Below are 18228 nucleotides of genomic sequence, written 5' to 3'. Positions count from 1 at the left end.
TATCCTGTCTTTTGTTATTGTCTTCTGTCAGCAGCAGCAGGATGGATGAAATGAAAGCATCATAAATTCTAGTTTTCTCTGTTATCTCTTCTCTGCAACTCCTCATGCTCCGCTGTCACATGAGATTGAAGATACAGGCGAATAGAAGACATGCTGAATTTGTGTCTGGCTTCTCTTTCTTCATCTCAATAACTTAAAAGATGTTGGAAGAACATTACAAGCTTATTTGCCATTATAGATAGTGATATCATGATTTGTAAACACTTGTTTTACAAAGAGAAAATAATGTAGGTTTTTGACTCAACTTTTTACATTGACTGATAATGTTTTCTAAATCTTCTCTCATACTTTAAAATACATGATAGAAATGAAAAAGGGAAATCTCAGATACGTGGATTTTAACTTACTGGACTCTTTTCCACACTTGGTTAAAACTATCTCCCACAAAGTCTAACAGAGCATATTATATATATATATATAATTAATAATTAAATAAAAATACTTCACTCCCTCTCTTTTGTGTTATGTTTCTATTTTAAAACATATGTTTTAATAGGTAAGCTACATTAGTTTTATTTAATTTAGGTAGCGGGAAATCAAGAAATAATTTTAGCTTTATTTCTAAAACTGCACATTTATTTTCATTATGTTTGTCCTCTGTCAGAAGAAGAAACACACAGGAGGAGAGAAGACAGTATGTAGTATGTAGGAAGAAGAGAGAAGAGTAAAATAGAAAACACAGGAGTTGGTTAGAATAAAGATGATGCAAACTGAAAAGCTGCCAATCCAAACAGACCAGAGGCCTGTACTACAAAGCAAGATTTGGTCTCTTTTATGTGAACGCGCACGTTGTTGGATTGGGAAACCCTGGGTTTATTGAACTAGTTGTGAACCACCATCGTGACACAGGTTATGTGGGACCGCGGTTGTTAGCTTAGGTGAAGCAGGGTAACTGAAATAAATCCAGTGCATGTTGATCTTGATTCGTAGTACAGGCCTCCGTTCCTCCTGACTCTACACTCTACCTCTCTCCATATGTCTCTCCTTGTCCGACTAAACTAGTGTCATTGTCCCAGCTTATTACATCCCAACCATAACTGGGACCAGTATTCTCTTCACTTAGCCCATCCTAAATGAAAGACGAAACCACCTCTTATTACTCATCAAAGCCCATTCATCTCCAGCCAGCTGGTGTCCTTACTGTCTGAATACAACACCATCAATGTGCAAAATCAACTCTTAAATCTCTGGACTCAGTCTATCACTTGAGATTCATGACCGGTCATGTCTATGGTACACATCATTGTATTTTATATGAAAGTGTTGGGTGGGTGGTCTTCTCTCCAAGAAAGACGTGAGACTCATTGGTATCTCATTATCTATAAGGCTGTTATTGGAAACTACCATACTGACAGAACTTCTCCGTTACTCAGAGGGACCTTATCAGACTCGCTCTGCTGACTGGTTTTGGAAAACTGCTTTTAACGTCAGTGCACATGACTCCTGGAACAAATTACAACACTTCCTTAAAAATCAACTCACTTGTGCTTTTTGGACAATTTAGAAATCTGGTTTTAAACCTGCAAACTTCTACTTGTAATTGCTTTATATATATATATACACACACATATATATATACACATATACATATATATATATATATACACACATACATATATATATATACACATATATATATATATATATATACACACATATATATATATACACACACATATATATATACACACATATATATACACACACACACATATACATATATATATATATATATATATATACACATATACATATATATATACACATATATATATATATACATACATACATATATATATATGTATGTGTATATATATATATATATGTGTGTATATATATATATGTATATATATATATACATATATATATATGTATGTGTATATATATATGTGTGTATATATATATATATATGTATATATATATATATATATATATATATATATATATATATATATATATATATATGTCCATATATATATCCAGGTTTGTCCTCTGATCCTTTGTTTTAAAAGAATAGGTCAACATTTTGGGAAATACTCTTTCTTTACAAGAGGTTGATGAGAAGACTGTAACCACTCTCATGCCTGTATAGAAAATATAAAACCAGTTAGCTTAGCTTAGCACAAAGACTGGAAACAGGAGGGAAACAGTACAATAGCGCCAGGCCAAGAAATAGTAAAGAAAAACTTCCTGGAAAACCACAACTTGTTGTTTTTTGTGTGCAGATTAAACAAACAAGATATGAGGTGGTAATTAGTGAACTTTTGGATGGCTGCAAACACAATCTGCTTCAGCTTTCAAAACGAACTTCTAATGCTGTCTGTGAACTCTAAGTAGAGCGCTGCTTGTTTCCAGAGCCGCGGGAACATATTTTGAATTGGGGGTGCTGACAAATTTTCCAGAGTGATGTTTTCAGCCAAAGTCAGCCACCACATTTTACTAACTGTATAGAGATTCAATTCATATAAATAGCCTATCCAAGACCGTAATTAGCCTGCCGTGGGCTACTGATCCCGAAACACCGGAAAATAATAGACCGTTATCGCTATTTAACCAAGTTAAATTTCTTTCATACCCATACTGTCAAGATGAAGACAAAATATCTCTATTTATTAAATCAAAGGCACTTCGTGGTGTCAAAACAGTACTAAGGCTTCGGTAATAAAACTGGAACACAGGTACACGCTCCACAAGCGGGAAAACAAAAACAAGAATAAAGTCCAAAATCAACAACTACAAGCTCAAAAACGGAGCCACAAAACACAAGGGTAACACATCACTGAATTACAGTATATTAAATCAAATCAAAGTGCAGCAAGCCAGTCAGTCCTGACACAAACACTGAAATAGAGAAATGCAGCCTTAAGTTTTTGTAGCACAGCAATAGCAAATTAAAGGCATAAAGATATTGGGCATAATGTATCATAAGTTATTAACGCGTGTTAAGCTGGACCTAATGATTTTATAACAATACAGTAGGATAATTAAAAATAGGTGTGACCTCATTCTGGTTTTCCAATAAGTAGGCTAGGCTTTACACAAGTGTAAAAAAACACAATTATCTCCAGTAATTCGTATAAACTTTCAGTTGAACTGTTACTGAACAATTGATAAATCATGCCAATTTACTGCACGGCGGAAGCATAATAACAGTAAACCAGCGTTATTACCTTGTGATGCAGTCATAACACACACAAAAAAATCTCCAAAACGTCTAGCAGGAAAAGTGTGACCCCGAGGCTGGCAGCACGGAGTTGACGTTGATGTTCCCTCTGCGGCTACCCTGGTGCTGCTAGCTTGGTTTACAAGATTAGCCCCCTCGTCGTCTGTTGCTAGCAGGGTCGCTACTTCATTCAGTTACAGTTGCTGAGTTTTCTGCCTCTGGTCTTTTACGCTTTTTAGCCTGTGGTTGATCTATAAAGAAATCCAAAATGCGCTTTTGTGCCGTGGCTAGCTAACTTCTGTACTGTTGTTGACAAAAAAGTGGAAAGTTTCCACAACATCTTCACCACTCATGAATGAGCGTCAGAGGCTCAGAGGCGCACGGCGCGCCTCGACTCTTGGCAAAATCAGTAGATTCATTCTAATCAAATTATGTGTTTATTTCTTACTTACCAAATTTTAAAATGTATTACATTTAATTTGTAATGAAATGGATTAGGTTTATATTAATAATCAATGTATTAAAAATAAATGTGTGGGGTTTTTTTTTAATTATGGTTGTAGTAGTTTCTCCTTTCGCTAGGGGGTCCTGCAGCACCCTCAACACCCCTAGTTCCCGCGGCCATGCTTGTTTCTGTGTGGGTGGATGCAGATTGTGTGTGTGTGTGTGTGTGTGTGTGTGTGTGTGTGTGTGTGTGTGTGTGTGTGTGTGTGTGTCTGTGTGTGTGTGTGTGTGTGTGTGTGTGTGTCTGTGTGTGTGTGTGTCTGTGTGTGTGTGTGTGTGTGTGTGTGTGTGTGTGTGTGTGTGTGTGTGAGAGAGGTGGAGAGAGAGAGTCTATTGGTACAGGCATTTCCAGCTCTATGACAACTGGCTCTTTAGATCAATACTCTCATCAGCCAGCTGAGTTTGTGAGAAAACATACAAACAGAGTGAGCATGTTTGAGCCTCTTGTGTGAAGACAAGAACATGCAGCATGTGTTTAAAAATCCAAATGGGAGAAGAGTTGAATGGATTTCTGAATTAATGGCTTTACACGTGCTGTCTTGTCTTTACTATAGGCAGGCGTAGTATGTATGTGGCCTGGGAGCAATACCCCCAATATTTGCTCTGACTCTTTTTTGCATATAGATGAAATGTGCAGGTTGAATACGCTCATCTCATCAGCCTAAATCACACAGAGATTAAGTGTCTCACGTCTCCCTCTGAGATGCCATAATCGCCCTTAAACTGCTTTAAAGAAACGCCGCTGTCAGGTGTGGTCAACTTGACAGAACAATGAAAACAAAACTTATGTAATATCTAATATCTAATAGGATCCTAGATGTTTACTGATACTGGATGGTGAATAGGCTGACAGGGATGAATATATGTAATTTACTTTCCCATAAACACTGATAGGAGTACCTGCACTCTTACTTAAGTATAATTGAAGTATGATTTTGAGGTTCTTTACTTGAGTATTCATTACATTACATTACATGTCATTACATGTCATTTAGCTGACGCTTTTATCCAAAGCGACTTACAATTAAGTGCTTTCAACTGTGAAGGTTCAAACTCCAGACAACAAGTAGTAAGTGCAAGTACATTAGCTTTAAATAAGCAAAGCTAAAAATTATTTGAAACTGAGTTTCAGACTCAGGAAAGGAGAGAATTAGTTGAGTGTCATCTGCGTAGCTGTGATAAGAAAAGCTGTGCGACTGAATGACAGACCCGAGAGAGATGGTGTACAGAGAAAAGAGGAGGGGACCCAGGACTAATCCCTGAGGAACGCCAGTTTTGAGTGGGCAAGGTTCTGAGCTAGATCCTCTCCAAGTTACCCGGTAGGTTCGGTCGGCCAGGTAAGATGTGAGCAATGAGAGCGCAGAGCCTGAGACACCCAAAAAAAAAACTCGTCTCTGCATTTTCAATCGGGTCGAGTATAACAGACTATGGTTGAGTATTGTGATGTCTTCTTGAAAAAGGGTACAAACGCTGGCTGATGCTTTCATCAGTGTGCAACTCGTACTCTTCTGCATTACAAAAGAATAAAGATACAGCTAGAAGGAACTTAAAGCTAATTAGTTTTACTCTGAAAGCCAACCAGTGTACCTTTAATTGGCATGGACACACCAGGTAAACAATGCATGGATCCTTCAGTATACTGCACTGAAGGATGTCTTCCAGAAATAATCCAATTTTACACACAATGTTAGGATATCAAGTGATTTATGTTTTATTAATATCTAATTATTATTCTAAACTAACCTGATTACACTGCTTTCTTCTCATCACACGCTGTGATGACAGGGGGTAGATGCAAAGTGAGACTTCTCGCTGTTTCTGTCTCTGCTATCATTTCCCTGTGGACCCTAAACAGTGCAACACACACACACACACACACACACACACACACACACAGTTTTCTTCAACACCCATCCTCTACGCTCCAGGCGAGACTGGATGAGAATGTCTGGATGTTTTATGCTTAGGGGTGATTGTAAAATAAGGGACACCATCAATCCAGCAGGCGGCCATCTTTTATGCACAAGGAGGTAAAATGATAAAAGTTTTATTGCAAAAAAAATGAACAATAGAACAAATATAATACAAAACTGTGATGTGTGACACCAAAATCAGTACACTCTACTGATTGTCATTCTGTGTGAATTATACAACTATGCTACTAAAGCCAAATCAGTTAAGTGACACATTTATTCTAATATTCACAAAATTAAATCAAGGAAAATTTGATTTTCTCGCTTCTCACAGATCAATTTACTACGACACACTGGACAATGTATGTCTGATACATTTTTCCAGGAATACAGGAGTACAGCACCAAAAGTGTGTACAGTACTCATAAAAGATGTAGATACCTGAACATTACACCCACATATCATTGTTGAACATTTCATTCCAAAACCATGAGCATTGGTTTTTCTGTTATAACAGCCTCCACTCTTCTGCTTTCAGGCTTTCCACCAGATTTTGGAACCTGCTGCAGAGATTTGCTTCCCTTTAAGTCTCAAGAGCATTAGTGAGGTCGGGCACTGATGTTGGGCAATAAGGCCCGGCTCGCAGTCCATGCAAAAGGGGTTGGATGGGGTTGAGGTCGGGGCTCTGTGCAGCCCAGTGAAATGGTTTCCCCACGAACTGGGGAAACCATTTCTTTATGGATTTTGCTTTGCACATGTGTGCATATGTAGCAATGTGGGAAAAAAATTCAAGAACCTTTACCAAAGTTGCCACAAAGTTGGAGGCACTCTATTCAATTTATACTAAATAGCATTGCACTCTACGCAATATATGAGCTTAACCTAGACTGGAACTAATTTATAAAGGCCCAAACCATGAAGGACATACCCAGACTAAAAGCACACAAAAATATGCAGGGGTATCCCCATACTTTTAACCATGAAGTCCAATCAGACAGAACAAGACATGACAGCCAGATATACATTTGGAGCGTTTAGGTTTGATGGATGGTGGTGATATAGCTGCACATCTCCATGAGAATAGACACACTGTAGATCTCTCTGTCTCCAACAGCTAAACTGTCTGTGGTCTCTATGCTCACAGGATTGCTCCACTCCCCAAACACACCTGCAGCCTAATTTAGACTTTGTGTGTGTGTGTGTGTGTGTGTGTGTGTGTGTGTGTGTGTGTGTGTGTGTGTGTGTGTGTCTCTCTCTCTCTCTCTCTCTCTCTCTCTCTCTCTCTCTCTCTCTCTCTCTCTCTCTCTCTCTTACTTGTAGTCGCTTTTCATGGGGCCAGTTGTAAAACAGTAACACATTTTTACACCAAACACCCAAAATGCATAGACATAGTGGACACTCAGATACTGAACTGTACACACACCTCAAACACACACTGACACACACATACATTGATTTCAAACATATACTGTCATTTGAATGTCACTTAACTATAAGCAGCCAAGTGCACGCTCCTTTCAGTCACAGGTGGGATTAACATCATCTCACGCACACCCCCGCGTGTGCACACATGCATCTCCGACATGTAGAACAGAACTGTGACAACATCCAACATGCAACCAGCTCCTCACTGAGATTAACATCGCCGCACTGACCGTATTAACACAATTGGGAACGTTAAAGCGCACAGCGCAACCGAAATCTATAGTCTTCTTCTATACATATTATAAAGGCTAATCTCTCTATCTCCATTAATTCATTATTTCATCCATGCATCAACTCTCTCTCTCTCTCGTCCTCTTTTCCTAAACCCTCCAGCCTTCTTCCTTACCTCAGCGCTGGCTTCTCTCTTGTTTGGAGCTCCGAAGCCAAAAAGCGGCTTCACCGACCCAACAACCAGAGCGGTGCACAGTGGAGAGAGAGAGAGAGAGAGAGAGAGAGAGAGAGAGAGAGAGAGAGAGAGAGAGAGAGAGAGAGAGAGAGAGAGAGAGAGAGAGAGAACCTGCTGTACTCTCAACCACTATTATGCAGTGGTGTCTGTTTTGTGAATGTGTTCTTGCATTATTAACATTTTGAGGACAAAACTCAATTCACACAGTCACATTATGGGGTTCCAACATGGCCAGATTGACATAGTAGGGGGCCTATATGTAGCCATGCATATGCATATGTATTCATAGTAAGGAGAACATACTTTGGTTAATGTTGACCAAAAAAAACTAACTGTCATGCAGCCATGACTTTGGGACTTCCATGGTCCCTTGGGGTGCTCCTTTGCCCATTTAGGTAGCCTACTAAAAGCTGGTCCCCAAAAGCTGTAAATTGTATACTGTGATTTCCTTCACTTTTCCAAACAAAGATTAAATTGATAGAAAGTCAGGTGACTGCGAAATGATTACACCACATCAAGTTTTGGTCCTTGCCTCTGGATATTTAGGGCTCAAAACTGTGCTTCCTACTACATGTGAGAATAATGATTCATTTCTAAATCCTGATATCTGATTTGTTTAGCAGCCCTGAGGCAAACACTGTAGGTGTCACTGAATGTATATCAACGGGCAGCATTTTTAATTTGAAAAGATTTGCTCATGCCTATCTGGCATTTAAAAGCTTCCAGGTTCTGTTCCAACATATCAAACTTGATTTAATGATGGATGAATAGGAATACGTTGTGGCTATGTTCACCCATGTTTCGAAAGTGTATGAATGAAAAGCAAACCATGAACACATTTAGAGCTTCTTAAAGTTATCTGCAAGGCTCTATCCCTAAATGTATCTAGTTAATAATAGTCATGTCCAACACCGGGCGGATAGGTTTGTTGGAGAAGGAAGTCATGCAAAAGAAGACAGTGAACTCTGGCTCTCTTCCTTAGCACAACGTTTAAAGCAATGTTTCAGTCATTACCTTGTTTAAAAGTTGTATAATAAAACATGACTGTGTTTAGGAGTTAATTATTTTAGGATAGCAAAGATAACAAGTTCATTATTCAATTAGCTCAAGAAAAAGAAAGGTGGTTTGATTAAGATAGCAACTAAATGAACCTGTTATCTCAAGACAAGTTGAGAAAATGAAATCATTATCCTGAGATAACAGGATAAAAAAACAACAACCCTGGTTTTAGTATCTCAAATAAATATAGAAAAGCAGTTTAAAGTCCCTGAGACAAACGCACTCACAAGCTTTATAATTGTCTTTCTTGCTCAGTGTAATCTCTCCCAATTTCCCATCTTGAACAGAAGCAGGTCTAACAGCTCTAAACCAAGGAGCCGGCAGATAAACTCTGAGCTGATGGACTTTTGGCTGAGCACTGAGACACATCAAAGCATCTGATGCAATGATGGACTGGGGGAAGAAACAGGGTGCTTACTGTAGTCTGGAGGGGTTACACCCTCTCACTGTGTGTGGATGCAACCATTGATGGCACAGGCCTGTGGGTCTGGGGTCCTGACTCACAAAATGTTGCTGAAAAACAACACAAAATGATCATAAAGAGACGCTAAATGATAACAAACATACACAAAACAACATAAAATGACTACAGAGATGCAAAACAACCACAAAGAGATGCTAAATGACTGAAAATAGACAAAAAAAACGACCAAAACCATACACATACCAACTACAAAGGACACAAAATGACAACAAATACACAAAAAATGACCACACAGAGTGTAAAATGGCTACTACAAAAAGGCACAAAATGACCAAAAATAGATGCAAAACAACTGCAGTGGGATGCAAGATGACTAAAAGTAGACTCTGAGTTTAGGTGTCTTTTTACTATGTAGACAAGGTGGGGGGGCGGGCTCTTACTGTACATGTCTGTGCCCAGGGGCCCATTGTGTGATAATCTATCCATTGATGCAACTACATTTCACATTAAGCATGTCAACACACAGCATGTTTACAGTGATTCTGGCAGCATATTTTTTACAGCTGGTGGTGTTGGAGACTAAAAATATTTGCTGCCCTAATTCAACAGAACATTACTGGGACAGAGAGTGAAGTGACATCAAGCTTGAAAAGCCAATTGTCAGTTGTTTCTCTCTTTCTTTGCTTTCTCACTTTAATCTGCTGTTTAGTGTGCAAATGGAGAAAAATGGACGTCAATATGCTCACAAATCAATACATGCACTTAAAGCTGTCGTTAAAATCAACATTGATGCTAATGGAGCACTCTGGCCTGACAGATTGACACCGCCCCCACACACACACACACACACACACACACACACACATCATACTAGCCTTCACTCTGAACCGACTGAATAATTGAGCAACAGTAAACAGGAAGAGAAGATCCCACCGGGAAGTGTGTGTGTGTGTGTGTGTGTGTGTGTGTGTGTGTGTGTGTGTGTGTGTGTGTGTGTGTGTGTTGATAAGTGGTTGGGGGGGGGGAGATTTGGTGTGTCGTGACATGCATTTACACAGACACCGATGTTAGGGTGGCACGGATCTGTCTGTTAGCGCCCTTTGCAGCGGTTGAGGACAGGAGCTGTATGAAGTTTAACTGTATAAAGAAGTATAAGAAAGTATTATGAAATAGGATTTATTTACTTTTACAGATTTTTTTACTGTTTTGAAAGAAACAGTACCATAAAAAGTACCATAACTTAGGTGAGTAAAAATACACCATAAATATTTAAGAAAGCCACACATTTAACTAATGTTAGCATTTTAACATTAGGGAGGTGTCAAATACATAGACTGTGATGTATTATTAATAGAGCTGTCAATTGATTAAAAAATTTAATCTAATTACATACTCTGTGATTAATTAATCGAAATTAATTTCATACATAATTACAGTTTTTCTCAATTGTTTACACACATTTTCTGAAAGCATGCCTCATATTCTCAGAACTCTACACACAAATCAAAAAACACACACAATGGGCAAAACCCCTCAATTCTCCTGCAAAATGAAACTTTACATTCTAAACAATGTTATTTCTTCTCAAAATGGTATTTTGTTTTCAAATGACCACACACAAACCATCATATGAACAGACATTTATAAGAACCAGTTGAACACTGATGTGCTCAATGTAAAACACTGAAAACACTTCTCCATTCATCATAATGACTTAACCCTTTTTTTTGGTTCAGTGTTACACTTACTACAGACAGTACATAAGTGTGTTGTAAAATATTTGAGAATATTGTTCTTATACTCAGAAAACACAAATACACGGTAATAAATATATTTTATTTTTCCCACAAAAACAATGTACACCATGTACATCCCATTCCAAACCAACACAAAGTTGCACATGCAGTGGTCTACATACAAAACAGAAGAATTTACTGTATACAGTTACATAAAATAATACCGTAATAAAAAAATAAATAAATAAAAAAAACCTATGCTGCATCCTCTTTTCTGTTTGGGTCTGGCCACAGCACCTCATCCACATCACAAGCAATGTTTTTCCTGGCCAAGCAGCGGGGGAAATATCGCCTAGCATGGCGATTCCAGCCATGAAAAGCATCAGCTGCTATATCTCCACATGCGTCTTCCATAGCTTGGAGAAGAGATACACGCGTTTGTGGATTTCTGTCATACACTTTCCATCTCCAGGCAGAAAAAAATTCCTCAATAGGATTGAGGAATGGAGAATATGGAGGGAGATAAACAACTAAAAAGCGTGGGTGGGCAGTGAACCAGTTATGAACCAGAGCAGCCCTGTGGAAACTTACATTGTCCCAAATGACAACATACCTGAGCTGCTCTGGGCCATCTACCTGATCTGGTGGAATGAGGGTGTTGTGTAGGGTGTCCAGGAATGTGATCAGATGGGCAGTGTTGTAGGGGCCAAGGGTAGCATGGTGAAGGATGACGCCTTGGTGGGTAATCGCTGCACACATTGTGATGTTCCCTCCGCGCTGGCCAGGGACTTCAACAATGGCACGCTGGCCGATGATATTCCTTCCCCTCTTTCATCTTTTTGTGAGGTTGAATCCAACCTCATCAATGAAGATGAACTGGTCGCAATTCTTTGACTCTTTCTGAATTGCGTTCAAATGGCACCCTGTAGACCTGCTTCATCCTCAGATTATTTCTGCGCAAGACACGGTCCAGTGTTGATAAGCTTACCCTATCAATGTTTTGAAACATCTCATTGTTTTCTAGTATTTTTCTTTGTATTTGCCGTAATGTTATGGCGTTATTTTCTAGGACCATGTTGATTATTTCAGTTTCCTGTTCAGGAGACTGAAGACGTTCCCGACCACCTTGTGTTGGTAATCTTTCAGTTCTGCCAAACAAATAGTAAAATACTGTACAAAGTAGGAATACATTTCCCAAATACTTGAAACATACTTTATTTTTACAGTCCTACAGAACAGTCCACAGGCAATACTGTACTACTGTACTCACTGAGTACTGTATTGATATGTAGTACTGCAATTTTCTAGTGAGAGTATCTCTTACCTATTCTCATTTCGGAAAGTCCGGATGATGGATGCTACAGTGTACCTGCTCAAATTTGGGTGTACTCTTTGCCCAGCTTCCCTCATTGTTAGACCATGGTTGACCACATGATCAACCAAAGTGGCTCGGATCTCATCAGAGATTACGGTCCTTGGCCTTCCCCTTCCCCTTCCTCGTCCTCGTCCTCGTCCTCGTCCTCGTCCTCGTCCTCGTCCTCCCCGTCCTATTCTCACTCCTCTGGCTCTGCCTCTGTTTCCAATGTTGGCATCCATTGCTCCAAAACAGAAGAGCTCACCTGTTGCCCTTTTATGCTAAAGCTCTGATTGCTAATTGTAAAAATGTGTAATGGGTGTTTGCCCATGTGATGAGTCAGTGTTCATATTTGAATGTCAGTGTGTTTCTTGTGAAAACAAGAGATTTTCTGCATGAAAATTGTGCCAAATGCAGAGAAATTGTGTGTAGTGTTTTGAAAAAAGTGTGTTCTAGAACTGCAATTTGAGTGTAAAGCAGGAATTGTGCTTGTAGTTTAGCAGAATTGGTTAAGGGGGTTGGTGCATGAGTTACATGTTGTGCTCATTGTGTCTCAAGTACCAGTAATTGTGTGTAAACAATTGAGAAAAACTGTAACGGTGCCTGAACTGATACTTTTAAAGAAAGTAAAAAAAGAAAAGAAAAACAAAGGGTACTAAACAACCGTTGGTGACATTAAAGAACAGCTTGTTTATTGCTAAGGCCATATGGTCAAAATTAAATGATTTAATAATAATGTATAACAATAACAATAACTTATTTCACTAGTAAATTGCTTGTTGAACGACAAAAACAACCACCAGATGGGAAAAGGACATTTACAATAACTTCAAATGCACCACGAGACTGTAGTTTACCAGTTTCATTGAACGCACCGTCTGTGTTGTTTTTCCGATGGCAGCTACAGATTGTTACATACTGGTGTTGAATCCTAAAACACATTCAAACTTTACACCGTTTAGCGTTAGCTGTCAGCATTTTAACGTTTTCATACAGCTACTAGCTAGCGGTAGGCTAACGTTAGCTGCTGTCGAGTATAGTGTTAACTAGCTAGCGGTAGGCTAACGTTAGCTGCTGTGAGTATAGTGTTAACTAGCGTCACATGCAGCGGTGTTGCCTGTATCGTCTTCAGAGCACCAGAGAGAAGAGCAGACATATCAGTGGCACCAGATTTCGGTAGCCAGGGTTGGCAGGAAGAAGATTTTTACAAGTAAATGTTCCAGTTAATGATCCAGGCAGCACATTCTCTTCTCCCTCCTTCATTTTACAGTCCAATGGTGGCTAGAACAGCGTTATTTTTTCTCAGATGAATTAATCGAAATTAACGCGTTATTTTGACAGCCCTAAATATTAAACTTTATTTGACCTCATTTTAAAATACAAGAACATTGCTACAGTACACCCAATTTGTTTAGATAGCTGCAGTTTCGTATGTGGGACCCAACGTCATTTTCATATTCATTTACAGTACAATATGGACAATTTTGGACAATATTGGACACTGGATCCCTTCATTCCATTATAAAAATAAATCTAGGATAAATATATTCCCAACTGTCTATATATCCTGTAACAGTATCATCTTTATGCATGAGCCATGTGGTGATACAATTCAATACAGTACATCATCTCGATTGGACCAAGATCACAACATTCACACCACTCTGATCCAGAGCAAATCTGCACACAGACCTGACTCCGAGTCAGCCCAAGAACATTTTTACATAAAGATAAAAACAGAATGTATCCATCCATTGTCTACTGCTTATCTGGGTCTGGGTCTGGGTGCTGGTACAGTAACACGGCAAACAAAATAGCCCAGATGCCCTTCTCCCTGGCTTCTTCCTCCAGCTCCTGCTGGGAGAACCCGAGGCGTTTCCAGGCCAGATGGGATATATAATCCCTCAGTGTGCTCTGGATCTGCCCAGAGGAAATCCTTCCAGTTGGATGTGTCTCCACAGACATCCAGGGGGAATCCTAATCAGACACCCAAACCCTCTTAACTGGCTCCTTCCTATGCAAAGGAGCAGCACTGTTAGTACAGACGCCCTGCACACACACAACAACAAAAAACCTCATCTCAGTAACTTATATTTGCGATTGGGTACTACCCAAAGCTCATGGCCTAAATCTAAAAGATAGGGCATGAGTAGGAGGGAGTTTGCATGTCAGAAGGATGAACTCTATTCAGCAAATGAAGAGGTGACTAACAGGAGTGTTGGATGGTTTTATCATTCACTTCCCCACCATTTTCTAACAAATGTAAACACTTTTGTGGCAATTTTATCTAATTAAAAGCTACCATGTGAACGCCTACAGAAGGCATTTGGTATGACTCCTGTTTCGAGTTTGTTAATCACTTCTTCATGAGGCAGTCCAAGTCTTTGTTAATGGACTAACTAGAGCTTCTCACGACGCTTCACATTATTAAAAAAAAAAAAAAACGGAGTTAAAAAGTAGAAATAGCGGCGATCCCAAAGATGTGTCAGTGTCACTGGAATAGTCTGCTGAAAACACACAGCCATCACAAACAGTGATGCAGACAGACAGGTATTCTGTAAATCGACAGGTAGCCAGCGCGAAGGGACTGTTTGCATCTTGATTGACAGCAAACAACAAAGCTCTGCCTCTGACGAGCAAAACACCTTTACTTTCTCTGACTCTCATCTTGAGTGCCTGATAAGAGCTGAGAGTCCCATGGAGACATGAAGGCGTTGTGTGGGCTGCTGCAGAGAGTGGGATAAAAGCATCGAGGGTCCACACACGACACAAAAGGAAGAAAAAGAGATGACCACATGCTGCTGGTAAACAGAGATATTTCATTCTTTTTTACAACGGATGAAATAGAGTTGAAGCCATGTTAGGATAAACGTTGACAACCTTCTTATGCACAAAATGTAGTCTGATAGAAATATGACAAGTACATCTGTTTTGTATCCTATTAAACGGGGATCTCCAAAGGTTTACAATAATACCACTGTGTGCAGAACGTTTTACCACATTTTTCAAATGATTCTGATGGCATAATGATGGCTGTTAGTGCACTGTGTGTTGCTTTCAGCTCATTCGTGATCCAAGATGGTGGAGACCTAACCCATTTGCCAGGTGGCCAGAAACACAACTCCAAATGAACGATAATGTTGCTCTGTGTCTGCTGGAAGTTTGGCAAATTATCACCTTAAAAAGCTGATAAGACAGTGTTGAGTTTACAGGTTGATGTGCTGCCCCCAAGTGGCCAAAAAGTTTACATCGTCATAACAGGCCAACAAGCCCTCCAATCCATACGACCACATAGGTTGTTTGTTCCTACCTTCTAATACGCCCCACAGGAGCATTTGTTATATTAGCGCCCATAAAAAAAAAAAAAAAATATTGGTTTCTTCCTTTAAACTGAGAAACTGAAATCTGGCCGGAACACAAAGGAGTAACACTGTTTTTTTCTCTTAAAAACTCTGAGCAAAATCATTACCCAGTCCCTTTCAGTGAGGCTTCTATTGGTCCTCACTGGTTGCACAACACAGCCATGTGCTTTTTTGTAACCTGGATACCCCGGAATCTCGGAGAAACTGAATGATAAATCCAAAGGTATACATTTAGCCATTTAGCTCTTTGCAAATGAAGTCTTACAGGCACAAAAACACAGCAGGCTCCAACTCCCGCTAATCAGACTTCAATTTAGGCATCACACACTTCTCTCTGTAGCAAATCCTTGAAAGGAACCCCAGGTGATTCAGCCCCACACATTTTCCACCTGTACCAAAGATGACTAATCTGTGGCCACCTCCGCATTAAACCTCTCCTCCACACCGAGACTGCAGTCACTGCTGCGCTGGCCTCAAACAACCCTGAACAATGGCTGCAGCTGGACAGACTGGAACCAGTCAATCCACAGCAGCAGAGGTGACAAACACAGCAAGTCGGATATGTTTCTCTCAGCAAGTTTTTGTTTTTCTTTTTGTAAATTCCTGGTTATGTCAATATGGCAGACCACACACACACACACACACACACACACACACACACACACACACACACACGCAGTGCGTTTCACTATCTTTGTGGGGACCCGTCATTGACATAATGCATTCCCTAGCCCCTTACCCTAATCTTAACCATCACAACTAAATGCCTAACCTTAACCCTTACCCTCACCCTAACCATAACCTAATTCTAACCCTAATCCTAAAACCAAGTCTTAACCCTCAAACAGCCCTTTAACCTTGTGGGGTCCAGCATTTTGGGCCCACAAGGCTGTGCAGACCCCACAAGTATACTGTATTCCCCGGTTTTTGGACCCCACGAATATAGTAAAACAAGCACACACACACACACACACACACACACACACTTGTAGTAGTTAAGTGCTACGGCTGAAATGAAAACAGCTATCTGTAGAGAACTCATTTTCTTTACTATATTACTATCTATGTATTTATTTGGAAACTAGCAAATTTCCCCAGATTACCCAATATGTTGCTTTATTATTATTTTATTTGCAGTGTCAGCTACAAGTGGTGTCCTGGTCCCAGGAAAGCAATAGATAGGCTACATTACTCAAGTTTTCTAAATACACATTAGCCATTTATGGCATCAAAACCAAACAAATGTATTCAAAGAGTAGTCTAAAACAGGCCTTATTTTTTTCAGCTCCTGAAATCCACTTAATCTCCCAACCTCGAAATGTTCAGTAAAACAGTGATTCAGTGTTGCATGGAAGTAATTCAACCTGAGCTTTTCATCCACTGACATTTAGTTCCAGTAGAGTGTCACAGCACTGTTTCTTCAATAATGTTTAGAGGTAGAAAGATCTCTATTTGTTGTTATCTAGAAAATAATAATGCTGAATTATGTTACCACTCCTTCAGCAGGGGTGACCAGCTCCTGCGTAATGAGTGTAGCAAAAGACAAACAAAAACAACAGGCAAGGTGGTTTCTGGCCGCAAGATCGGTTAAAGTGCAATCAGGTGAATCAGTGTGATAGGGGAACACTAGGAGCCTGAGGCAGGCACAGTCCTAATCCCAGACCTCTACCCTTTGTGGTGACTCACTCCTAGATACAATCAGACACAAGCTCTGCAGGAGAAATCCGCGTCCACTCTGACCCAACATGAGCTACTGTTATTAGTGTATAAGAGGAAAACATTATGACAAATTATATTGGTTTCTGTTAACCATGTGAACCCGGAAACATAAAAAAATAATTATCAGAAAATTTGATGATGGCATTTTTTTTTAACCTTTAACACAATTTAAAAAAATATTATGCAACTTAAATGTGCATGCATGATTTTTTTGTTTGCATCATTTTTGGTTTTCATGGCAATTTATTGATCTCAATTGTTATGTACTAATTTATTTAACATTCTTTTATTATGTTTTTAAGGTATAGCAATCACATACAGAAACTGTATTTAGATTTCATTCATATAATACATACCATAATACACACAGGACATGTATATTATCAATATTGATCTGTTGTTTTTATCTACTCACTACTCTTCGATCACTCCAACATCATTATAATTTATATTATTATTATTATTATTATTATAATATCTATCAGTATCTCACTTTACTCTGGAATATTGAGAAACTGCACTATTGGTTAAAGTCTATTTCTTGAACAAATATATTGACGCACATAAATAAACATGTACATACACTGCCTTTGGGTAGTGCTCAGTATATCGTGTTTCTACTAAAAAGTAAGCAAGAGATCAAGACATTTAAAAAGCAAAAGCAATACAGTGCAGAAACACAAACAAGTCAACAGCACCACAAATCGATACGGCATTTATTTATTTCAGAAACTTTAATACTGTGATCACTGCAAATGTCTTTTTCATACCTTTACATTTTACAAAGACAATGGATCCGGGATGTAAACAGTATTTTCCCTCTGTAAAACACATGGTCCTCTTCAAATTGTGTGCTTGATCTCCTGTCGAAGCTGATTGCTTTACTGTTAAGTTTGTTCTTCCAACAGGAGGAAACAAAACGGATCACGACACAGCATTATAAGCTGTGACTCGGAGCTTTGTGAAACCTTCCTCCCCTGCTGCAATCTTGAACCACATGTTGTGCTTGACTGAAAACCAGCATCCCTACAGAACAAACAACA

General features: G+C 39.2%; 1 protein-coding gene across 1 annotated transcript in view; it reads right to left on the bottom strand.

Moving 5' to 3' along the window:
- Positions 1-7557, bottom strand: part of rgs6 (regulator of G protein signaling 6) — a 105191-nt gene extending 97634 nt beyond the window's left edge. Inside the window, exon 1 of the mRNA XM_031322266.2 lies at positions 7472-7557. The gene's annotated coding sequence lies outside the window, so the exon portion shown is untranslated. The remainder of the gene's footprint in view (positions 1-7471) is intronic.
- Between the last annotated feature and the right edge of the window lie 10671 nt (positions 7558-18228).

The sequence above is a fragment of the Sander lucioperca genome, chromosome 19, assembly GCF_008315115.2.
Source record: "Sander lucioperca isolate FBNREF2018 chromosome 19, SLUC_FBN_1.2, whole genome shotgun sequence".
Taxonomy (NCBI): Eukaryota; Metazoa; Chordata; class Actinopteri; order Perciformes; family Percidae; genus Sander; species Sander lucioperca.
This window is presented reverse-complemented; position numbering and strand designations above follow the sequence as displayed.